Source organism: Nicotiana tomentosiformis, chromosome 2 (genome assembly GCF_000390325.3).
Source record: "Nicotiana tomentosiformis chromosome 2, ASM39032v3, whole genome shotgun sequence".
In the NCBI taxonomy this organism is placed as follows: domain Eukaryota; kingdom Viridiplantae; phylum Streptophyta; class Magnoliopsida; order Solanales; family Solanaceae; genus Nicotiana; species Nicotiana tomentosiformis.
The window spans coordinates 128,023,378-128,050,126 of record NC_090813.1 but is presented as its reverse complement, the minus strand read 5'-3'; positions in this window follow the sequence as shown (position 1 = coordinate 128,050,126).

Genomic DNA, 26,749 nt, shown 5'->3' with positions numbered 1-26,749 from the left:
ACTCGGCACTCGCACTCAATAGGTACCTGCGCTCACTAGGGTGGTGGACAGACTCCAGAGGGGCTCCTTTAGCCCAAATGCTATATCAAGCCAAATCATAGCATAAATGAATCAGGCCCTCGGCCTATATCAAACATGATACGGCGCGCAACCCGATCCCATAAATATCCTCACAAATTAGGCCCTCGGCCTCACTCAGTCATAAACCTCTCAAGCCACTCGGGCTCTCAGTAAAACATGGTATTCAGCCCAAAACAACATTTATATGCATCAAAATAGAGTAATAAAAACTGAGTTATGCAGTAAACAGGTATAATTGTGACTGAGTATAAATTTTCAATCGAAAACAGTGAGGGGATAGTAAGAAAAGTCCCCTAAGGGACCTAATAGCACTGGCACAAGGCCCAAACATGGCATTCAACCCAATTTACGAAAACTCTTTCTAAAACACATAAGTATCATATAGTTTCAACAAAATATGCAACTTTACAGTTGCTACGGGACGGACCTAGTCACAATCTCCAACAGTGCACGCCCACACGCCCGTCACCTAGCATGTGCATCTCAAAATAGTAAAATGATACGAAATCCGGGGTTTCATACCCTCAGGACTAGATTTACAATCGTTACTTATCTCAAACCGGTCAAATCTCTACCTCGCAATGCTCTTGCCTCTCGACTCGTCCTCCAAATGCTCTGAATCTATTCGCAATCAGTACAATACCATCAATATATGCTAATGGAATGAATTCCACAATAAAGACTACCAATTTAGACCAAAAACCCAAAATTATAGCCCCCGGGCCCACGACTCGGAATCGGGTAAAACTCACAAATTACGAACATCCATTCACTCACGTGTCCAACCATACTAGTTTCACTCAAATCCGACTTCGAATCGACATTCAAATCCCAAAAATTCATTTTATCAAGTTTCTATAATTTTCCCCAAATTTTCACCTTAATGTACTAATCAGATGATGAAACCATTGATATATTCATGTATATTATCCATATTCAAGTTATAATCACTTACCCCGATAAATTTCTTGAAAAACCCAGGAAAAAGCGCCACAAACTGAGCTCCCTAGGTCCAAAATGTGAAATAATGCCTTAAACCCCATTTATATAGTGCACCCTCTGAACTCCCACTATGCGGTCCGCGAAATCCGAAGCGCGGGCGCGCCTCCCAGGTCCTGCGGTCGCGAAAAACTGGTGCGGCCGCACTTCTTGGTGGTTGCACTGCCAGACTTTAGTATTATGGCCATAACTTTCTCTACATATGTCCAAATGATGACTTCTTTACCTATCTGGAAATTAAACACGAAGGGCTACAACTTTTGTTTTTTCATAATCTTAAAATTCCTTGTAGATCAAAAGATATAGGCTTCCGAAGTCGGACCTGGGGATCTGCAAAACTTTTCCCCGGAGTGCGGCCGTGGCAGAATTATGCGGTCCGCAAAATTCTGCTGAGGTCCGCAAAATTCTGCTGAGGTCCGCAAAATTCTGCTGAGGTCCACGAAATTCAAAGCACCATAACCATACATGAGTTCCGAAAATACTCGGACTTTCTCAAAACTCACCCCGAAACACACCCGAGGCCTCCAGAACCTCAACCAAAGGTACCATCAAGTCCTAAAATACAATACAAACTCAATTGAGCTCTCGAATCACATCAAACAATATCAAAAATATGAACTGCACACCAATTTAAGCTTAATGGACTTGAAACCTCAAACTTCTACAACCGATGCCGAAATCTATCAGACCTCGTCCGAATAACCTCAAATTTTGCACACACGTCACAAATGACACTATGAATCTAATCCAACTCCCGGAATTCCATTCCGACTCTGATGTCAAATTTGTAAAGATAGCCAAATTTTAAGGGCCATAAGTAAGTTAAAATTTTGGAAAGGAAGTATGAGATCGAGGTAGTCATAAGTGCCTATGTATAAAGGTTGGAGGTAGAAGGATAACTCTATTCTTAGAAGTGACTTGTGAAATATTCGAGGACGAATGTTCTTAAGTGGGGGAGAATGTAACACCCCGAAAATTTTTGAAGTACTTAAGCGCTATTAAGAAAGTCGATGTGCGCTAATTATACTATTTTGTGTGAAGACGAGGACTATTAATAGGATGGATATCAATTGGATATGACAATAAGTGTACGAGACATATTATAAGTGATGTGGGGTATAAGGAGAGCGTTAGGTCCAAGTCAAGTTGGGAATTTCATGATAGACTAAAGTTCCAAATGAGTACGCACAAGACCAAACTTTGGACAAACATATATACATATATAAGGAGTTATGTGATGCATGACCTATAAAATTAAAGGTCTTTGAGTATAGTTTCTAACGCTTCATACCGTTTGTCATTTGGACATTCCTACAAGAAGTTATGACCAAATTACCAAAGGCTGGCGGAGGAGTCTGCGGATGCAAAGCATCCGAGGCCGCATCCGAAAGAAGGGCTGGCAGTGAAGTGCTGCCATAACATCCGGGGCAGCTTCCGAATACCAGAAATCTGGGCATATAACTATAATTTCGGGGTTCATTTTTTCCATTTCATTTGGACGAATTTTGGAGCTCTTCTCCACTCTCACAAGACTACCAACTCCCCTCTTCTTCAAGGTAAGCAATCCACATTATCTTGGTGTGAAATACCATCATTTCTACACTAGTATTGATGAAATCTACACATAAAATACATAGACCTTCAAGAAATTTTTTCAAGAACTCAGACGATAGTTTTGCATGATTTCTTCCCAAAGGTAATCCTACACCCTTAGACTTACATGTATGGATATATTATGGGAATATGAGTATGAACTAAGTATAGGAACTCATGGTATGGTGATTGGAAGCCATAAGTTCCCAATTTAAATACATAACCATTGTAGAGATTGAAAGGTAATTATTTGATGGAATTTTGTTAGTTGGGTGTGGATGGAAGGTCATGTATGTGATGTTGGAAGTAATGAATTGTTTAACAATGATGGTGGGATAAATTATTGGTAAATGGTAATAGTTGAATGAACTAATTCTATGGTTAAGATGTGTAGAGATCCATGCCCACTAGGTGTTTGATAAAATGCCTAAATGGCCTAAATTATGGAATTTGTTACTAATATTGGTCCCATTGGATGTTGCTATTATAGATTAAAGTTTATAAGAATTCCGGAATATTTTAGAGTTTGAGGAAGCTCAATTGAGGTATGTTGGCTAAATTACTCTTTTAGAAATGAATTCCATAATCTTCCCGTAAGTTCCAAGTATTTTTATCTCAAGTTCCTTATTCTGTGTTCCGAGTTGTTCTCAATAAATTCGATTGCCCCGAATAAGCAAAGTGTCGAGAATTATGTATTCAAAACATGTTCTGATTGTTTCTATCATATTATGTTATCTTTTAGGAATGTGTTCAAGAATGATATGTGTATTAAAATGTTACGTCTTTGAGACATGTTTCAAATAAAGGCTATGATGCCAAATTGTGTGAGAGAATCTCAATATTCTTAAGACTCTTAAATACTCATATGTGTACCTAAAGTCTTGATTGGAAATGTCTTACTGTTGATAACCTATCAAAATGGTCGGAAGTGAAATAAGCGAATTGGGGATATAAAGTGTGGCCAACGTGCCAAGAGTGAAAGTTATACTTGTGGCCAGTGGTGCCAATGGAATGAAAAAATGTGAAAGAAGTATGGAATAAAATGATTGATATAAGTGAAAGCTATACTTGCGGCCAATGGTGCCAATGAGATGAAATAATGTGAGAAAGATTATGAAATGAGCTTTGATTCAACTATTCCAAAATTGACTTCGATAATAGAATTGCCTAAAAGCTTATGAACTCAAGTGATGCCCATATGTAGTTGTTTTAGCTAATGCTATACTTTGTGAGTATTTTTAATGTGTTTTGCGTTCTTACATATTCGTGACTGAAAACTGTGTATTTTTCTTTTTAGGGAAAAGTACTTCAAGAATAAATAATGTGTTACTTGTATATGATTTTAACTTGTGCTTCGATTGCCAATCATTTTACTCTATTTCTCGGAAAGATATCCATTGTGTTTAAAGCCTTCATTACTAATGAACTTAAAGTTGTGATTTTCGAAATATTCTATTTGTTGATAATTATGATGATGATCTATGAAAGGAAAGAAATAAAATTGTGGAATATGAAATACGACCATTATGACATGAAAGAAGAATCACATGTATGATGCATATAGCCAATGAAATAATGATATTGTAAGTGGTTAAAAGTACCAATGAAACTATATATGATATGAAAGGTCATGACGTAAATGAAATTTGTATTTATGTTTTCTTTGTATACAAATCAAAAAAAATGTTTTTCCCCTTATTTGGGATAAGATTGATATGACAAATTTATTCCCCTTATTTGGGATGAGATTGATATGACAAAGTTATTCCCCTTATTTGGGAGGAGATTGATGATAGAAAAGGATGATGTCTCAAATAAGACATCCTAGCCGATCGGGTCATGATCAGACACCATTCCGCACACATGGTGGTGATTGTGAAGGAAATTATAATTGAAATTGTGATTTTGGTTGATGTCATCAAATAAGATAGTCTAACCGATCGGGTCGTGATCGGACTCCGTGCTAGATTCACAGTGGTATATTTGCACAGATATTGTGATTGAGATTGTGATTGTGGTTGATGTCTTAAAATAAGATAGCCTAGCCGATCGGGTCGTGATCGGTCTCCACTGAGAGGCTCCGTAGACAGGTTGTGGGTAGTGTATGATGTTGGAATTTAAACTAGAAATATTGCTATTTGGCAAACATATTTTTCATTATATCTATAAACTTGTAATATGTTGGAAATTATGAATAAAGCTACCAATGAAAATGAAATAGGAGTTGTTAATGAAATATTTTTAGTGTTTGATTAATGGAGTGCATCTCCTCTTTATTCAGGGTTAAATTTGGGTAGAAGAAAATCTAACAGGCTTGCTCAGCCAGGTTTACTCGGTTGAGCGCCGGTCGCGCTCGTCGAGTTTGGGGCGTGACAATGCTTATCCATTGGCTAATGCATATACCTTCGCCACCTTTCATATACATTGCTAGTACATAATTCACACATCAAATAGACTCGATTCTACCTTAATTCCCTCAAATCAAGGTTAACCAAGATACTTACCTCTTTCCGGAAGCAAGTCAATAATCCAACACGGCTTTTCCTTTAGAACAAGCCTCCAAACCAACTGAATCTAGTCAAATCTCATTCAAACAATCCAAAACAAGCTTTAGAAACTACACACTAATGAAAAAGGTTCATTCTTTAACTAAATTGAAAAAGACAACCCAGACCCATGTGGTAAAAATTCGAGATTAAGACCAAATTTCGATTACCCATTCACCCCCGATTCCGGATATGTGATTTATTTCTAAATCTGACCTAAATTCGAGGTTGTATATCAATTTCATAAATATTCTAAATTCTACCCAAAACCCCAAATTACTATTTTAAAATTCATAGTTTTGATGATGAAATTCATGAAAAAGTAATTAAAATTGATTAAAAAAAAACCAAGTTAAAGTTACTAAACAATAAATTTGGGAAGAAAATGATCTCCAAAAATTGCCTCTATGGAGTTTAAGGTTCAAAAATGGCGTTAAAAAAGGTAAGTCCCAAAATTTTCAACATTTACCCAGCTGCAGATATCGTAATTGAAAACTATTGTTCGCAATTGCGTTGTCCGCAAATGCAAAGTTTTGTAAAGTTGCCTGCCTCTGTTCAATGTCGCAAATGCAACGCCCGAACCGCAAATGTGACCTCCCCCAGTCCGCAAATACGATATTTCCTTAGAAAAAGCAAAGTCCCAGCCCCAGCCCATCTTTGCATTTGCTAGCCTGACATCGCAAATGCGAGGCTCGCAATTGCGATCAGCTCTTCGCAAATGCGAGGCCAGCAAGTTCAACACACCAGATTTTCTCAGTAGTCCAAAAATCATGCGCAACCCATCCAAAACTCATCCGAGCCCTTCGGGCTCCCATCTGAACATTAAACAAGTGTAATAATATCATACAAACTCGCTCACTAACTCAAATCATCAAAATAATATCAAATATCAAGAATCGATCATCAAACTCAAGATTTTCAAGTTTAAAACTCAATTTTTCACATAATTTGCCGAAACGCTCTCGGGTTACCCGGAACCCCAACCAAACATGCGTAAAAGTCCAAAAATATCATATAGACCTATCGGAATTATCAAAATACCGATCCAAGATTGTTTACCATAAATATTGACCGTGGACAACGCAAGTCATTTTTAAAGCCAAAAATCACATTTCTTTAAATTTTTACATATGAACTTTTGAGAAAACAACACGAACCATGCACATAAGTCATGCTTCATCAAATAATATTATGGAAGATCTTGGAACACAGAAAAAGGCTAATACTCAAAACGACATATCGGGTCATCACAAAGATAGAGAGAAGGAGAGAAAGAATTGGTTTACATGAATAAAAAATATTAATTATTCTGCAAAAATAAAGATTCAAAAGTAAAATGATAAGTTACTTTTTTTACCATTTAAAAATAATATTCTACGCAGTTAACTATTTAAATCTTCGGATGAGCTAATTTTAGAATTTGAATCAGCCAAAAACTAATTATTTTTAATATTGAGAATAAATAATAAAACATTGAATTAACTAAATGGCTAATAATTAAATTAATTTGTTTACAAATTCATCGTATAAGTAAAATTACTTTTTAAGTTGATAAAACTCTTAAAGTAAAGAGGAGCCTTGATAATGAAAAAAATTAGAAAATAAAGTAAAAATTGATTATCGTATAGTATTAAGAGTCAAATTTGTAAAAATACAACTTGAGTAATATGACATTACATTGTCACTATTAACCTTTTTCTTAGAAACTATATAAGGTCAACCTCTCCATTCTGAAATCTCTAAAAGATTTAAATTTTTGGTGTTTTTTGATAAATCTTTGAAGAATTATTATGTATTTTTGAGTTACTTGTTTTTTTTTTTTAGTATGCCACAAAAATAACAATATTTTTCATGGGATATTCTCACACGAGTCTTCAAAAATCGTAGTAATAAGGCATCTAACAACTTTCGTGGTAGGATTTCTTCTTTAATGAGCTAGTTAAATGGGATTAAATTTATTATTATTTAGGAATGTGCACTTTTTCTTTAATTCTATTTTATAATTAAAATACATTATTTAACAGTTATTTATGTAATTTTTAAATTTGCGTACTCATTGATATTGGTATATGCGTAAAGCGCATATATTAAAGCTAGTAAGTTGAAATGGAGGGGATAATTAATTAAATACATAAGCTTATATATTCAAATATTTCTTAAAAGGTATTATAAGAAATCATTTTATGAGAGCATATAGAGATATATACGAAATAGATAACAAAAGGGGTAAAGTGCGCAGTGGGAAAATGTCTTAGCTAACGTTTGGTCATAGATTCCCAAATTTGTTCTAAAAAATCTGATCTGGGTGAAGTTTGGTTTGAAGATGAAAATGTGTTTGGACATTAGTTTTCAAAATATATTTCCCAAATTTATTTTCGAAAAAACATGAAACATGACTTATACCCACAAGTTCTAAAAACTATCATAAATACCCAACAGTACCATTATCAATAACATTCATTATATTATCGCAAACCATAGTCGTGAATATAAATAAATTTAATACAAAATTATCATTTTTATAATGAACTACATGATACACTATCAGGTGACCGAGAAGACGAAGCAACATTGTTACAAAATAATAAATGGTGGTCTCTTTTATAAAATACAAAAAGTTTGGAGTAATTTTTAAAAAATGTAATACTGATATTTTGGCTCAAAACCAGCTATTGAGTTGGTTTGGGGATTTGAAATTTTGTCAAAACGTAAGCAAAATCTATGATCAAATATGTGTTTGTTAAATAAAACTTAAATTTATTTTGACAAAATCTATGGAAGGAGATGACTGCCTTTGAGGCTTCTGCCCCCATAATTGATGTGACTTGAAAGTACTCTTTTTAATTAAAATATATACTAATTCTAGATTCCTCGATTGTTCGTAACATTGGTTATCATTACTTATCAGGCACCAATACAGATGTTTTTGTCAACATTAATGTTCTCATTACTTGTCAAGTACCAATAAACTATACAATTTCCTTATCTGCACTTTTTCTGTGCATATTCTTGTATTTCGTTTTCTAAAATCGTCTGTGATACAAGTTTTCAGGAAGAATAAGAAAAACGCACAAAAAAAAAAATTAAACTAGGGGTCATTAAAGAATGGAGAAGTTTGTATATTGCAAAAAAAGATAGTGCACTAAATAAAAATGAAAGCCGGAGAACATCAGATTTTCAAATTTCAAGAAAAGGAAGAGACATTTATTACTAAGCAACATTTATTACAATGGAGAAAAAGAATGAGCTTGAAGAAACAATCTTTCATTAGACTACTCTGGATATTGGTTAAAAAAAAATGAAAGCCCTGTACAATCTTTCACTAGACTAGTAGAATATCAGAATCAAAGCCCTACACAATCTTTGCAGTAAAAAGTAAAGTCTAGTCGCATATCAGTAAAAAGTAAAAGCCGTAGACAATCTTAAACGAAAAGCCTGTTAGGTCCATCCCATGCACACGAGAAAAAAGATAAGTTTTCTTTGGTTTTGGAATCTCAAGCCAACCAAATCAATAATAGAAAAGATTTGGACATCATTTGTTCTTAGATTTCACACGTAGAAGCTTACTTTTGCATAAGTGTTAGATGTCATTACGTACATCATCATGATAATTCTGCAACTTTAAATAGGTATCTATATTTTTATTTGTAATCACACCAAAAAAAAAAAGTGATTTATAGAGTAAGAAGCAAAATATTCCGTGAAACACAAATATATAAAGTTTGAGCGGTATTGTAGTGAGGTGGAAAAATCTAAAAAGGGTTATTTCTTTTTGAGTGTTTAGCGGTCTTGGAGTATTTTATTCGGTACAACAAATTGTAAAATCCTTGCTATAGTAAAATTAGTTGCTCCTCTCGAGCCGTGATTTTTTCCTTATTTAGAAGGATTTTTCACGTAAAATCTTGTGTTCTTGTTTCTCTTATTATTACCGTTGGTTACTGTATTTTAATAATCCACATTTATTACAATCATATACTGTCAATATTATTTCCGTGGGGGTAATTTTCTTAACACCTGGTATCAGAGCACATGTTCTGCTCATTCACAAAAATATTATTTACGGTCAATTTTACTTTGTGACAAAAACAAATGTTATGAGTAAAATATGAAGTGACAAGATTCAACGGTAATGACGGTTTCTCCATATGACAAAGAAGGATGAATGACCTACTCATCCAACAAGGGTTAGACATTGCACTATATGGTAAAGAGGCAAGTCGAAAAACATGAAAGCCGAGGATTGGGCAGACATGGATAAGAAAGCTAGTGCAATCAGACTGCACTTGTCCGATGAAGTACTCAATAATGTCGGGGATGAAAATAGTGCATGTGGTATTTGAAAAATATTAGAAAGTCTATACATGTCCAAATCCTTAACAAATAAGTTATTTTTGAGAAAGCAGCTTTATGCCATCCATATGAGTGAAGGTACAAATTTCTTGTCCCATTTAAATATGTTCAATAGATTAATCACGCAGCTGGCAAATCTTGGGGAAACAGTCACTGAAGTAGATAACGCTACCATACTTCTAAACTTGTTGCCATCTTCCTATGATAATTTGGCAACAACCATCCTGCATGGTAGAGAGACCATCGATTTAAAGGAGATCACATCAGCCATCCTACTATATGATAAGATGAGGAAGAAGCCTGAAAATCAAGGGCATGCTCTTATCAGGGAAAAAAAGGAAGAAGTTTTTATAGACCATCGAGTAGCCGTGATAAATCCAAAACTCATGAAAAGTACAGGAATCGATCAAAGGGTAGGAATTGCTATAGTTGCGGTCAACCCGGTCACTTCAAAAGAGAGTGTCCAAAGAAAGGTCGAGGCGAGAGTAGTGACCAGAAGAATGATGAAACACAACTGCTGCAGTGCACAATGATAATTCAGTGGTTCTCTTCGTTCATGAGGAGGAGGAATGCATGCACTTAGCAAGCCAAGAGTCAGAATGGGTGGTTGACACAACAACATCCTACCATGCCACACTGGTAAGAGAATTCTTCTGTAGTTACAAAGCAGAAAACTTTGGGATGGCCAGGATGGGAAATACTAGTCACTCAAAGATTATGGGGATTGGCGATATTTGTATCAAGACAAATGTAGGATGCACATTAGTTTTAAAAGATGTGCGGCACGTACCAGATCTGCGAATGAATTTGATTTTAGGGATCGCTCTAGATCGAGACAGGTACGATGGTGATTGCTAAAGGAGTTGCTCCCTATACATTGTACAAGACAACCGCTGAGATATGTGAAAGTGTATTACATGCGGCGGTAGATGATACGCCTTCAGATTTATGGCACCGGAGATTGGGCCATATGAGTGAGAAGGGACTGCAGATCCTATCCAAGAAGTCACTCATCTCATTTGTAAAAAGGTACAACTATGAATTCTTGTGATTATTGTTTATTTGAAAAATAACACAGGATATCATTTTAAGCAACTCATGGAAGATAATTAAATATACTTGATTTAGTGTATTCTGATATTTGTGGTCCAATAGATGTAGAATCAATGGGAGGTAACAAATATCTTCTCACATTTATTGATGACGTTTCACGAAAATTGTGGGTTTATTTCTTGAGAACAAAAGACTAGGTATTTCAAGTTTTTCAGAAATTCCATGCTCCGGTGGAAAGGGAGACAGGTCAAAAATTAAAGCGTCTCAGGACAGACAATATAGGAGAGTATACTTCAAATGAGTTTGAAAACTACTGCTCAAGCCATGGAATCAGATATGAGAAGACAGTTAGTTAATTAACAGGAGTCCATCAGTTCCATTGGAATTTGACATTCCAGAGAAAGTCTGGACCAATAAAGAGGTGTCCTACTCCCATCTAAAAGTGTTTGGATGTAAAGCTTTTGCACACGTGCCGAAGAAGTAGAGAACGAAGCTAGATGACAAAGATATTTTCTGTATCTTCATCGGTTATGGAGATGAAGAGTTCAGCTATAGATTGTGGGACCCAAAAAAGAAAAAGATCATCAGAAGCAGAGATGTGATCTTTAGAGAAGATATGGTCGGGATTGATGGTGATCAATCAAAATGACCAAAAATGATAATGGTACAGTTACTAACTTTGTTACTCCTCCTACTGTACCTGTACATAATCCTTCCACAGGTGAAGAATGGCACACGAAAGGCGTATATGAAGAGGTTGCTGAGCGGGGGAGCAACCTAGTCTACAAGATGAATAAGAAGGACAATAACGTTTGAGAAGATCTGAAAGAGAGAAGGTAGAGTCCACGAGGTATCCTTCTTCAGAGTATATCCCCATCACTGATGAGGGGGAGCCAGAGAATTTCAAAGAGGTGCTATCTTATCCAGAACAAATCTAGTGGATGGAAGCCATGCAAGAAGAGATGAATTCTCCATAAAAGAATGGCTTGTACGAATTGGTTAAACTTCCAAAAGGCAAAATACAACTCTAGTGTAAGTGGTTCTTTAAGCTCAAGAAAGACGGAAATGGCAAGCTGGTCAGATACAAAGCTCGATTGGTGGTACAATATTTTGAACAAAAGAAAGGTATTGATTTTGATAAAATTTTCTCACTTGTTGTCAAAATGACTTATATTCGAACAATCTTGAGCTAGGAAGCTCGCCTAGATCTTGAAGTGGAGCAATTGGACGTGAAAACTGCATTTCTATATGGAGATTTGGAAGAAAAAATCTATATGGAGCAGCCACAAGGTTTTGAAGTAAAGGCAAAGAAACACACAGTGTGTAAATTGAAAAAGAGTATTTATGGGCTAAAACAAGCATCAAGGAAATGGTACAAGAAGTTTGACTCATTCATGAGAAGTCAAACATATGCAAAGACTTTTTCAGATCCATGTGTATACTATAAGAAATTCTTTAACAATAACTTTGTCATCCATTTGTTATATTTGGATGACATGCTGATTGTAGGACAAGACAAAAAGTTAATTGCCGAGTTGAAGGAAGATTTGTCTAAGCCATTTGACAAAAAAAACTTGGGTCCAGCACGATAAATTCTAGGAATGGAGATTGTCTGAAACAGGATAAATAGAAAGTTGTTGCTATCAAGAACAAAGTACATTGAACATGTGCTTTGTCATGGGCCGCTTTCCAGCCATGCCCCATGACCCCTTGGACGCGCCCCATGGTGTCCTGATAAGCTTCCCAATTCCCAACGCCATGGTCGGCCCCGTGGTCTTAGCAAACACGCATTTACCTATGTCGCCCCACCGATAGCCCTTGCCAGTGCCCAGCTGCTGGCAGATGCCAACAGTGCAACTCGCACAGACAAACGCTAGGTGCGTAGACCCTGATGACTCGCCAACGCCCATCCGCAGGTAGATTCCAACAGCGTCATGCGCACAGACAACGCTGCACGCGCAGACTGTGATGCTAATCGCCAGCGCCCAGCCGTAGGCAGATGCCAATACTGTCGCGCGCGCAGACTGCACTGTGCGCGTAGACCCTGATGCTAAACACAAGGTTGCTACCAACAGATATATTTCTACCTTGTAGAAAACTAAGTCCTTTTCATTATAAATATATAGTAGTTTTATTTCATGTACTTTCACTGTGTTTCTCTAGCTTAGCTAAGCCAAGTCATGTAACTTTGGTTTATTTTTTAAGAATTATTAGAGGGGGATCAAGCAATCAAACAATCAAGCAAGCAAACAATTCTCTGTACTGATTTCTCTCCCCCTCGACACCGCGTAGCCTTCTGTAATAGATTTCATTAATGTAATCAATCTTTCATTCTCAATTCTCAATTGTGTTTTCTCAATTGCTTTTGACATTGGTTTTCCCGTACGACACTGACAATCTCGTCTAGCATATGGAGAGGACCTCAGTTGGTAGATAGTAACGGCACTGACATCGGTTGATTAGCCTTATGGCGCCCTTATAAGGAATCTTAGGAAGGCGATGTGTAACAATTGGTACCAGAACCTAGGCTCGACATCGGACGAGGGAACACATTGCCATTACTACCATTTCTGACCATGGTGAATCATGGGGATCGCATGGTAGCCCTTGAAGAGACGGTTGACGTATTACGACCCATCATGGATACGATGCCTGATCTAAGAACCAACTGGAGTGCAGAATGCGGTAGGCCGAAGTTGACATAGCAAACATCAGTCGCGACTATGAAAGAGACCGACAAATGGCAGCCACAGAGGCACCTGCAATTTATGGCAAATTCGAGGACCTCCAATAAGAGCAGGCGGAGGATTTAGCCCATAGGGAACAAGATACAGACATGGTGACTGCCATGTAGCAAACCATAGATAACTTTACAGGCCAGCTTAATGTTGTAAATGCTTCCCGACAAGGGGTGTTTTGAACCTTGCCCATGTGCCACAAAAACTGAAAAATCCCTGAGTCAAAGCTATACAATGTAGCTCGGGATGCTAAAGAAGTGGACAACTTCAAATTCTGCGGCCGCACTCGACTCTTGAACCCTTAGCAAAGCCCGCATAGTATAAATAGTAGCCATAAGGCTACTGTTGAGACTTTCCACCCTCTGAGAAATTACCACAAAGGCTAAAATCTTGCACACTACTAAGTAAATCATCTGCCACTTAATTGAGCATCTTATATCATTCCTTAACAACACTTCATCACTGGTATGTTCAATTTATTTCTAGAAGTTTTCAATTTTCTTACTTAATTTATAATTTATTAGTTATGTTTGACCAATTGTCATTTTCATGCCTATGTGGGGTGTAATTTGTGTTAGGTAGACTCCTAGTTTCTATTTGGGGAATGGGTAATTGGTTTATCATGTTTAATTGCTTCTACCATGTCCAATTTGTGCTTAAAAATTGAAACCTAAAGCACTGTGCCCGATTTGATTTTGAAATGTGCTGCCGCACAAGGAATTGTGCAGTCCGTAGAATTGCATGCTTAGGGCATTTGGTTAGGCAAAAGTGCGGACCGCACATGAAATTGTGCGGTCCGCAGAATATCAATCACGGCCACAGATCGGGGCATTCTCTATCTTCAGAGAGTTGCCAGTTTTAAGGACTTCAATGTGTGGCCGCACTCAAAAATGTGCGGTCCGTACCTCAGATGTGCGGCCGCACTCAAAATTGTGTGGACCGCAGTTTCATTTCTGCGGCAGCACGTCCGCACAACCAGACCTGCGGCCACACTTGTAATTGTGCTTACCGCACTTTCCCACCCTGTAACATGTTTTGTTATGCAAATTTTCTGCTTACCTGCACTTGAACTAGAACTGACGCTTACTGTTGTTTTGTGCAGAATATAGTTAGATCACGTGGTCGTGGTGATACATCAAAGGGAAAGGGTGAACCTTCCAGAGGCAGAGGCAAAAGCACCTTACCCCTCGCCCTCTAAAAAGTGATCAGTAAGAAAACCAAAGCAGGCAGAGGTAGACAGCCGGAGCCCTCCAAATCAAGTTCATATGCCCCGTATAGGGAAGCATCAGAGGGCAATTCAGTGCGAGCAGCTTGCTGTGCAATCACAGCCACAGCTGCCTCAGGATAGATACCAGCTGAGAAATGAGCCTACCTCTTCTAAGAGTACTTCTGAGGGGTCCGAAGGGAACAATCAGGCTTCAGAGCCTTCATCCACACATGCCCCCCGACTCACCAGCTACTACAGTGGATGTAGATGATATCCCGAAAAATGGTCGAGGGGGTGATACCAGAGTTGCCGGCCTTGAGAGGTCGAAGAAGAAAGAAATATAGGAAGATAGGTTCATCAGTCTAACTACATTCAATATGTTCTGAGAGTGGTGGCCGTCGAGATCACTCACTTTTAAGCATCAGTTCTTGTTGAAAGACATTGAGAAACATAACCCAGCAGTGCTGAGGCAGTTCAGAGAGAGGAAGGGGTGGACATGGTTCACTCAAGATGTGGTAGAAGCCAAAGAGTACCTGGTCCGGAAATTTTACGCCAATGTAGCGCACATAAAGAAGGGGACCAAAATGATGAAAGTGAGAAATCTGAAAGTGAGGTTTGACTAGAGCACCCTGAACGCATACTTAGGGTTGGAGGATGTGGAGCCGGTGGAATACTTGGAATAGATGGATGTGGGAGATGTAGCTAGCCCATTGCTAGCTGAGCTTCTGGCAGCTCAGGGACCACCACCACCATGGATCACAACAGGGGTTCCAATTCAGCAGAACACCCTGAATTTTGAGGCAAAGGAATGGAAGACGTTTGTGTGTAGTAGAATAGACCTAAGTCAGATTGAAACAAATCTACCAATCCCGCGAGCAGTGCTAGTCGCCTCGATCATGGCCGGGTACCCAATAAATGTGGGTGCTATGATGTCGGTCAACATGTCCTTGGTTCCCAGGCAAGGTGATACCTCCTACCCGTATCCCAACACTATCACTGAGTACCTTACAGATGCGGGGGTGTAACCAAGGGATTTTGACACCAAGGTAAGGGTGAAGAAGCCTTTCTCATGGTATTCTTTGATGGATCGTGGAAACCCAAAGAAGAAGGGCCAGCCCTCTACTACTGTAGGCCAGTCTGATGAGCCTGCCTGGGAAGCTGCTAGGATAGTTGGCATGCCATCTATTTCATTAGATCCTTCTAATAGTGCAATAGTTATGCCTTCATCTCTTTCTTCAGGTCCTTCAGCATCAGTGCCATCCACATCGATTTTGAAGCCGGTGCCCATGCCCACTTATCCACTATCTGCACTGCGGGTCTCCCAAATACCGGCGAGCCTCAACAACTGGATGCAGACAGCCACTACAAAGTTGACTGACATATCCAGTGCTGTTGTAGCACAGTCATCCATCCCGGAACCCTAGACTCCTTCGATAGTGGAGGACACATTGAAGAAGATCTTGGAGAAGCAGACCACCATGGTAGCACATGGGACATTGATTGAGGAGCTTGGAAAGCAAGTAAAGAAAATGAAGAAATCGCAGGCGTCCAAGAAATCAGTTGACAGACTGATGATAGAGGTGGCCAAGATAGCAGCAGCTGGTGACCTTCCATTTGATATGCTGATGGGGTTAGATCTAGTAGCACCAGTAGATCCGGCTGCACCATCAAAACCAGTGGCTCCAGCTGGCCATTTTGAGGAGCCAGACCTAGATGCCGACACTGCTGAGGCGGTGCGATAGATGTTCACCAACCCAACTACTCCCAGAGCTGAGGATGATGAGATCTAGTTAGAGGAGGCTGAGGGTGGTGATGTTGCTATGGACACAGAGATGTCCAAGGCCACATAGGGAGTCCTCTTTACTCTTACCTTTCCTTATTCTTATTTTGTTAAGCATTGGGGACAATGCTTATTTTTATTCGGGGAGGGGGGGGGAGGGGTATTTGGATAATTTAATATTTGGTTTGTAATAACTGATAACATTCCCCTTTTATTTTTATTATGTATATATTCTTCTTCTCTCTCTCTCTCTCTCTCTCTCTCTCTCTCTATTGATGTGTATATTCTCTTTTTTTCCCTCTCTCATTAGGTATATTCATTTATGCTTTTAGTAGCTTTCCTTGTAGCTTCTTTATTTTTTCTCTTATTAGTCAATGTTTAAATTCAGTAGCTTTTCGTTTAGTCTAATAGCTTCTTTTTAATTTTATAGCTTCTTTTTATATTTTTAGTGGTCAATAAGACTTTGATTTTCTTAATGCCATGATTCTTTTCAAAGGTAGTTTTTGTGTGAATCGGGTGATTCTTCCCAACGATGGATGGCGTGACAACCTTCTTAAGGGATTGAGTCCATTTTTGGTGTTTAGGTAAGAACAACAGTAGTAATGAATAAAAAGACCTAATTGAGCGAAGCTCGAAGAGTCAAACATGCTTCACTTGGTACCAACACACTTAGCTATGTGTTTATGGTTAAAAATAAGGTTTTTGAAATAGAAATAGCTCTAGTTAGTGACCTTGTGACTCTTGTGTTGACTTAGGCAATCATCAAGTGGTTTAATCGAGCCATAATGATTTTCAATCTTGAATACGATTGTTGTGGGCCATTGACTCTATTTTTCTTTAACAATCCAGCTGCGTGAGAGGTGAGATACTTTTGTTGCAAGTCAAAGTTCCCATGCAAATGGTCTAGAACTTGCCCCGAATGTGTTTCTAGGTAAAATTTTAAGTTTTGCTTGGCTTGAGAAGAGATTGTAGGTTCTCCCTGACCCGCTTGAAATTTTCCATGGCCCACCAATGTTGTTATATCTAGTCAACCCGTTTGAGCCTAAAACCTTTCTCATTTAATCACCATGTTACAAGCCTTTACCCGTTCTGTCGCGACCCTCTCTTGGCACCCGAGCTTTCCTTAACACTCTTGTGAAATAATTGGCTAAAAACGTAAGTTTGGGGGAGAGACGAGGAGTTTGAAAAAGGTATCAAGGCACAAAAAGAGAAAAGAAATGAAGTGAAGGAAATGCAAGAAAAAGAAAGAAGAACAAAGAGAAAAATACAAAAAGAAAGTGAATAAGTTGAAAAGTTGAAGGGATTTCAAAGAATAGTAGTGATGCAAGGCATGGAGAAAACAAAGAAGGAGAAAATGAATATCATGACCAAGAGAGAGTAATGCTAAGTCTCTCTAATCCCCCTATGAAAAATGAAATGCCTAAAAAAGTGGCAAAGCATGAGCCGATAAGAGAAAATGAAGTGCGTAAAGAAAGATGAACAAACCTTAGTCTAAAAGCCTTCATTGCATTCCGAAAAAGCCCTATGTGATTTCAAGCAAAGTGAGCTGACATTAGTGATGATTTACATGAGGGGCAAGCCTATGGTACTTAAAGTCGTACTTGTGACATTCTTTTAAGAGAGATGAGCGAACCTTTCACAAATCTTCGAATTGAGTGCTACATTCTTAAGTGAGATATGCAAACGGAGAGTAGATGAGGAGGAGTTTGGGATCCACAATAACCTACATGAAAGAGCGAGCTTCCTTGATGAATTAAGTCAACTCTTGATGCTCAAGTGTCATATTAGAACTATTGGTGCTTAAAAGCTCAACCCATTGTCTTGTTAATAATTCATAAGTGTGTGGGTAATTGTTGGTCCCAATTAATGCATGATGGGCTGGAATAGCTCTTAACTTGTGGAAGTGGGAATTACCTTATTTGCTTGAGGACAAGCAAAAGCTTAAGTTTGGGGGAGTTGATGAGTGGGGATTTTGACTACTTATTAGTATTTTTTTGCTTTCATTTTAGTCCAAAAATATTTAATTGTGTTCCTGAAAACTGATGAAATATGCTTAATTGCAGGAATGGTAGAAAATGAGCCTCAAATATGAAATCCAACTCAAAAATGAGTAATCTGAACCAAGGACAAAAACATGAACAGGAGCTCTAAAGTGCGGACCGTAGATTCTCATCTGCTGCCGCAGATTGTGAAGCAAATCCCATCAGAGATCTGTGAGAAGTGCGGTCCGCACATGAAATGTGCGGCCGTAGAAGCAAGGAAAGGTCGAAGGTTCAGAGAAAATGCAATTAAAGTTCCACGGAAGTGTCGACCGTACAATTATTGTGCGGCCGCAGAAGATCAGCTATGCGGATGCTTCTGCGGCAGCAATTGCATTTGTGCGGTCCGCAAAAGAGCCATGTGCGGCCACACTCAGAAATGTGCGGACCGCAGAAATAGAAAAATGCGGCCACGGTTCAGAATTGCGTGGCTGCAAAAGTCCAATCCTGCCAAGCTGAAGAAAAGTGCGGACCGCGCATGGAATTGTGCGGCCGCTGAACCTCAAAAAGGGCAATTTTGTCCGAAAATTCCAGCACTGTATAATTTGAATATTTTTATTTTTTAGGTCAAATTTTGTAAATTTTGACATCACTAGTCATTTACTTTACTCCTTTTAGTAGTTTTAGCTATTTTGAGCTTTTTGAATATTAGTTTTATCATTTTAATCATTAATATGGGTTTAATTATCACATCTTCTTCTTTATCTTATAATTTAAGCATGAGTAGCTAGATTTTTACTAGGGTTGTGACCCAACCCTAGTGTGTAAACTTAATGGGTTTTAGATTTATTGCTTGTTTATGGTTGGGTGTTGATTATCTAGCCTTGTTCTTGCTTTTAATTGAAGACTTAATGGTTGCAAACATTATTTCATGCCTAATTGACTTGGTCTCTACTTGAGAAAAAGAGACTTAGTCTAGGAAAACTTGGCTAGCAAGGAATTGGGTCAATCGAGAGATTGATAAACTTAATTATAGGGTTGAACCTAGAGATAGTAAAACTCGACTTGAGCTTATTATCAACTGCTTTATTCAATACCCATTTGGACTTGACAAAGCCAAATTGGGCAAAATCGCTCTCTAACCGAGAGGTATTGAGTGGTTACTTGAGTGTTGATAGCTATAATATACCCCGACCAATAAAATAATATTTAAGGCTTACAACCCATTAAGCTAACACGTAAGTGAAGGTCATAGCCCTAGGCCTTTTTATCAATTGAAAAACAAACAAAAACAATTTCCCAATTTCATTTCTTAGTTGTTATTCTTAGTAAAAAATAGGCTTAGAAAAAAACCAACTCTGTGGAAGTACAATTAGAGATAATTCAAGCTCATTCATGCTAATATATATTCCTAAGTTCCATTCATAGCTTCCTGTGAAAAATCGACCCCGACTCCTTGTTGGGTACTATTATTGCTCTGACCGTTTCATAACCTCAAATGGAGGTGTGACTTGGACGAGATCAATAATCATTACCAATAACACCACGAACCCAAATATATAATTTATTCCTAATTCCATGTCCAATTTCGTTGTCAAAATCCAAAAATACTAAATTTCTAGGTTTTCCTCCAAATCCCATAATTTTCAAATATTTCATGCTTAAATCCATATATAAACCATGTATTTAACTTACAATATGTAGGAATTACTTACCTTGCAATAGATGATGAAAATCTTCCCTTGAATTTTGCTGAGAGGACCTAGGTTTGGTATTCTCTATCTAATTTTCTCTCTCTAGCTATTCTCTCAAGGCACACGATAGTGGTATTTACTACCATGCGCCATCACCGGAAAGGGCTAGGGGCTGGGCGAAAAAGGGAGTGAACAAAATTGAGTTATCAAATGTGAAGCTCACAAAGATTAATCGAAGACTGATGGGAAATGATAAGCAAGAACAGGAAGACCCAATTGGGGAAAAGTGTGACCTAATTTGTACCGCACTAGCAAAGTTGGTGATTGAGAATATTACGCCACCAAAAAGGGACTTTTGCACAAGTACTTGATGACTAACTGCACACCAAAAGACCAATTACAGAAAAAGGAAGGACCGTGGCCTACTTTGCCTAGCCGAATAGAGAATACTAACACGCCAGTTTCCGGTGTATCGGTGGCAGCAGGAACAACGGAACAAGGAAAGGATATAGCTATTAAAGACAAGCAGAGTGAAACCATAGAGGCAGAGACGAACAAGGTGCAATGACGGCTGGATCTAGGGCAAGCTCCAAATACTATGTAAGCATGGGTGAACCTTTTCGAAGGAAACAAATATGCCTCCAGAAGTATAAATCTGAGCTATATCCCACCTACTATACGAGATGGAATTAAAATTGTGGAACTGGAGAAAGCTGAAGTGGAAGAGGAAAAAGAAAAATGGAGGAAAGCAATTATCTTCTATGTGGCGGGTGAGTCCCCAACAATAGGGGCTGTAGAGAGGTTTGTATCAAGCCAATGGACGATTGATACCAAGCCAAGAGTCTACTACCATAATGATGGCTATCTTTTGATAAGATTTCAAAGCATAGAGGATAGGTATAAGGCATTATATGTAGCCCCCAATACCATCAACAACATGCTGATAATTACAAGGGAATGGACAAGTGACTTCAATTTCAAAAACGAAGTGTTGAATATATTGCCACTATGGGTAAGATTTCCAAACTTACCGCTGAATTGTTGGGGACAACATCTCTGAGTCAAATAGCTATCAGCCTAGGAGTGACCTTGTTTGCTGATTACTGCACTACTAATGCTGAGATAATCTCCTATACAAGGGTACTAGTTGAAATAGACATTACTAAAAGTCTCCTAGAGAGGATAGAAGTGAAGGATCCCAATGGTAGATGCTTTGAGCATGCAATCACTTATAACTGGTGCCCTCAATACTGCAATGTGTGCTTGCAGTTAGGGCATTCATGCCAGCCAAAGGAGAATTAAGAAATGGGAAAATAACAACCAAAGCATGTAAGGAAAAATGTTCCTAAGCAGAGGCAGTAATGGCATTTAAAAGGGGTAGTTCAGACAGAAAAGGTGCAGAGTATCCCTAAAAAAACTAAGACGACAGAGGCCCCAACTACAGAGAAAGGGCCAGTTAATGTGACAGAAGTAGGAAAGGAAGCTGGGTGGACAGAGGTCAGGGGAAAATCATCAAGCAAGTCTCCAGCAATGAGGAACCAAACTCAAGACATGTAGACCAAAGATGGATTTGATATTCTAGTTCTAGAAGGGTCTATGCACTACTGTCTCTCAAAACAGGGCCAGGAGCAAGGGCAATGTAGCACTAGTAGGGGAAGTGAGTTGCAATACCTCTCCATTCCAAGATGAAGTTAATCACATGGAATGTTAGAGGGTTGAATAAGGTTTACAAGTAGAAGGGGATAAAGGAGTTTCGGAAAGAAAATAATGTAGGTATAATAATTATAGTAGAACATAGAGCGACAGAAGAAGTAGCAAAGAAGATAAAAAATAAAATAGCTCCACAATGGAGCTGGTGCAATAACTATGGGACAGGAAATAGAGGAAGAATCTGGATAATATGGGATCCTAATCAGGTTAGTTTTACAGTAGAAGCCACTCATTTAAAATACATACATGGTCAAGTTTGTATACTTGAGACAGAAAAAGTCTATGGCATGATTTAAAACAAATTCACAATGCTTAGTTAGGACCATGGCTAGCAATGAGAGACTTCAATGCAGTGATACATATTGAGGATAGAATAAATGGGACTTTGATCCAGGAAGCAGAGGTTGCAGACTTCAAAGAGTTCATGTAGGACTGTTATATAGTAGAGTTGAGAATCATAGGGGAAACTCACACATGGTCGAACAACTCAGTGAGCAGTAAGATAGATAGAGGAGTTGTAAATGCTGAATGGATGCTGAAGTACCCACACTTTGTTGTCATAGTCATGACACCATACTTATCAAACCACAGTCCACTAGCACTCAAACTGGTGAATCAACAAAGTAAAATATATAGACCTTTCCGATTCTTCAACATTATAGCAGAACACAATGCTTTTCAACAGAAAGTGTTAGAAAGATGGAATAACAAGGAAAAAGAGGGAAACATGCAAAGTATATGGGCAAAGTTAGAGAGAGTTAAACAAGAAATAAAGCATATTAACAATACTCATTACTCAGGTATTAAGGATAAGATCAAAAGAACCAGGCAACAACTGTTAGCAATATAAGAGGAAATAAGGTTAAAGGGGAGGATAGAGGCACTTAACTAGGAAGAGAAATCAGCTAGAGAACAACTGGAAAAATGGCTCCTTATTGAAGAAAGTGTTACAAATTAAAAGTCTAGAAACCAATGGTTGCGATTGGGGGTTGCAAACACAACCTATTTCTTTGCCTCTGTAAAGAATAGGATATCTCAAAACAAAATCAGAAACCTGATGGATGAGAATGGTATGATGTTGCAGACTAAGAAGGCAATCCAAGAAGAGACCATAGGATTTTATAAGCAACTGCTGGGGTCAGTAGCTGATTCTACACCTACAATTAATCACCTTGTTATTAAAGATAGGCCATGTATGAGTAGGGAGATGCAACTTCAATTGATAGCACTAGTGTCCAGGATGGAAGTGGTCAATGCACTGAAAGATATTGATGATCAAAAAGTACCAGGCTGTGATGATTTCAATTCTGTCTTTTTTTAAAAAGCGTGGAGTATCATTGGAGAGGAGGTAACACATGTTGTCCTACACTTCTTTCATACAAAGAACCTTTACCTACCTATAAATTATACTACAGTCACACTCATACCAAAAGTTCAAAACCCATCTACTATCAAGCAATTTAGACCTATATCTTGTTGCACAATCCTGTACAAACCCATATCCAAAATACTGACAACAAGACTGCAAGGTGTAATGGATAATATAATTGATCAAAGCTAATCAACTTTTGTTCCTGGTAGAATTATATCAGACAACATAATCATAAGCCATGAATTGGTCAAGGGATATGGGAGAAAAGAAGTATCCCCAAGGTGTATGATCAAAGTTGATATGCCAAAGGCATATGATTCATTAGAATGGCCTTACTTGGAACAGATTTTGCATGCTCTGAATTTACCATTCTGTTTATAGAATAGATCATGACCTGTGTAAGAAGTGTTTCTTATTCAATCATTATCAATGGATAACAAGTGCTCCATTCCAGGCTAAGAAAGGACTAAGACAAGGGGATCCACTGTCGCCATTCCTTTTTGTTATTGCCATGAAGTATCTCAACAGGAAGCTCAAGACATTGCAGAGAAATCCAGACTTCAACTTCCATCATAAATGTTCAAATCTACAGATTATTCAGTTAGGCTTTGCTGATGACCTACTGCTCTTCTGTAGAGCAGATATAATGTCAGTCCAATTACTCATGAAATGCTTCAATGAATTCTCAAAGTGTTCAGGAATGATAGCAAATAAAGACAAAAGCTCCATTTATTATAGAGGGGTGAGCAGGGAGGTGCAAGAGGAAATCCTGACAACACTAGGGTTTGCAAAAGGGAAAGTACCTATTAGATATCTAGGTGTCCCTCTGAACTCCTAAAGACTCTCCCTAGTTCAGTGGAAGCCACCCGTATAAAAGATACTTGGAAGGATTACCCCATGGACCACAAAATATGTATCGTATGCTGGAAAACTTCAATTGATCAAGAATGTGCTATTTTCAGTTCAAGTCTTTTGGTCTCAAATTTCTGTGCTACAAAAAATAGTTGTGAAGCTGATTGAGGCAACATGCAGGAGCTTCCTTTGGAAAGGCACATCAGAAATATCAAAGAGAGCTTTGATGGCATGGTAAAAAGTCTGTTGACCCAAAACAACAGGAAGTTTCAATGTGACTCACATTGAAACATAGAATAAGGCAGCAGTCCTGAAACTCCTGTGGAACCTATGCACCAAAAAGGACAAATTGTGGGTTAGATGGGTCCACTGATACTATGAGAGGGGGAATCACATTTGGGAGGTGCAACTGAAGCAAGCATCATGGGTGCTGCTTAAAATTTAGAAGGTCAGAATATACCTAGAAAAGGTAGGAATGGAAGTCACAGATTTGCTGAAACAGAACCCCTTCTCCACCAAAAAGATTTATTTTCAGAAGAGAAGGGATTTTTCAAAAGTACAATAGAGGAGACTAACTTGCAACAACTATTCTATCCCTAGACGGAGCTTTATATTGAATCTGGAATTGCAAGAGAAATTACATACAAAAGATAAGGTGGCAGGATGGGGTATGACAATAGATCAAAGATATGTTTTATGTAATGAGGAAAGTGAAACCATTCCACATTTATTTTTTGAATGTAGGATGGATAAAGAGTTGTGGAGGAGATTACTAAAATGGCAAAGGTTTAATAGATTAGTGCTGAAGTGGGAAGAGGAAATTGAATGGGCAGTCACAACAATGAATGGAAAGAAAGCTATGGCTGAAGTCTTCAGAATGTCATTTGCAGGTTGTGTCTATTACATATGGCTAGAAAGGAATGCTCCATTATTCCAAGAAAAGAAGAGGACAGTGGATGGGATCCTTCATTTGATAGTTCAGGATATTTTCTGTAGGGGAAATCAGAAGCCAAAAATAGCAAATAGATTGAAAGAACTAGATTTTTATCCTTAGGCATTGAAGTAGCAGATGTTAGTGAGATAGGTAGTACCTAGCAGTTGGAGTGATATGCTCAGCTTGCAGGTGTTTGGTTCTTTTTTTTTTTTGTCATGTGCAGTTTGAAACTTTGTACATAATACTACTTGGTAATAAATTCTTTTATTTACCAAAAAAAAAATCCCCTTGAAGCTCTCTAAAAATCGCCCAAACCAAGAGAGAAGTGGAAGAAATGAGCCAAAATCCGAAATAAATTGAAGTTTGCCCAGGCCCTTCATCTTCGCGATCGCGATGGCCAAATTCAGCTGCCCTAGATTTCCCTCTACGCAAACATGACAAAAGCAACGTGATCGTGAACCTCTGCCTGATCAGCTTACATGAATGCGAGCCCAGCTCCGCAAACGCGAAGGCCAAACCTTCGTGCCTCAGACCAATGCCTTCCGGGATCGCGAACCTATCCCTGCGATCATGAAGAAAACTTCACCAGCTCCCAGTCAACACTACGTGTTCGTGATGAACAACCCAAAAACAAGAAACCAGCAATCACAAACAGAGGAAAAATGGTCCGAAACAATTCCGAGACACAGTCGAAGCCCCTGGGACCCCGTCCAATCACACCAACCAGTCCCAAAACATAACACGAACCTGCTCGAGGCTTTAAATCACACCAAACATCATCAAAACTACGAATCAATGATAGAAACTTTTCTTTAAACTTTCAAATATTCAAACTTTAACAACGCGTATGATTCATACTTAAATACTTCGGAATGACGCTAAACTTTACGCACAAGTCACAAATCACGATACGAACCTATTCGAAGGCTCAGAACCCCAAACGAACATTGATAACACCAAAGTCCACTTCAAACCAAACTTAAGGAATTCTTAAACTTTCAAAATGCCAACTTTCTATAATAAGCGTCGAAATGCTCCCGGACCACCCGACACTCAATCCGAACACACGCCCAATTCCGAAATTAACATACAAACGTATTGGGACCTTCAAATCCCGATTCCAAGGTCGTTTACTCAAAAGTCAAACCTTAGTCAACTCTTCCAACTTAAAGCTTCCGAATGGAGAATTTTCTATTCGAATCAACTCTGAACTTCCTAAAATTCGATACCGACTACACGTACAAGTCGTAAAACATGTAGTGAAGCTACTCATGGTCTCAAACCGCCGAACGACGCACTAGAGCTCAAAATGACTAGTCGGGTCGTTACATTCTCCCCCACCTAAATATAAGTTCGTCCTCAAACGTGCCATGAACTGTTTTGGAGTTGTCCAAACTTAGTGTTTAAAACCTTGTGCACCTACCGTGCCACCACAACCCATGTGAGCACATTAGCTTGAGCCAGACTAAAGATCTTCCCTATAACCTTAGCTAACAAGCATTAGAACCAAATTCCAACATTCGGGATTCTCTACGAGACCCGATTCTAACATACAAACATTGTACCAAAACATGATCATGCACCTATGGTGAAATCACACCATGCACCGCATAAGTTGTTTGCCCAAAATAACATCCTCCGACCATAATAGTTGCAATTTTATGAATCCAATGCCCGTAATACACCTCAAAACACATATAGCCATGTTCCAACTCTCGCAATACTGTCACGATGAACGAGACGTATAGAAACTCATAACCACCTGCCAAATCAATAAATCATGGGGTCTCTCCACGTGATAAGAACAATTACCTCATTCTAAATTGAATAACGATATATTCTATTTAATGTATCCTGCATA